Raw genomic sequence first — 616 nt, 5'->3', positions numbered from 1 at the left:
TCAGACTACCAAGGGCAATCATAAGTCATTGATTTAGGGCAAGCAATTGTTTTCCTGCACCCAGCAGTTTAAGTGGGGAGTTACAAGGTTTCCAATGACATTTTTCTTTCCCTGTGATGGATCGGGTTTGAAAGCAAGGCTCCAGCATGTCAATCAAGATGGCAGGACTGCGAGAGGAAGCCCTTCCCCACCTGTGTGCCTTGCTTCCCCTTCCCTAGTCACAGCCCAGCTGTTCTCACCCTCGAGCACAGAAACCAGTCATGTGGACTTTCTCACAGGTACCAGCATACCCTGAGCACTTACTCTCCCCTAAGCACTGCAACAAGAGTTTCATGTGCATTATCTTATTTAGTGCTTGTCTCTCCCGTCTTGGGAAGCTGCACTTCTGTCTGATCGGTTTGCTTGGGCTTCCTAACCAGGAGTGAAGATCTAGGGATATGCTGAAGCAGAGGATAAAGAGTACTTGAGTAGGAGTCAGGAGAACTCAACATCAACACTCCATTTCCGCAACTGATCTGATTCTCTGACTCTTAATTTTTTCATCTGTCAAAGAGGAGGGATTACCCACAACTAAAATATACAACTATGTACTGGGGGGGATTTGGGGAGAAAAAGG

Source organism: Equus przewalskii, chromosome 6 (genome assembly GCF_037783145.1).
Source record: "Equus przewalskii isolate Varuska chromosome 6, EquPr2, whole genome shotgun sequence".
NCBI classification, from domain to species: Eukaryota; Metazoa; Chordata; class Mammalia; order Perissodactyla; family Equidae; genus Equus; species Equus przewalskii.
Note: the sequence above shows the minus strand (reverse complement) of the source record.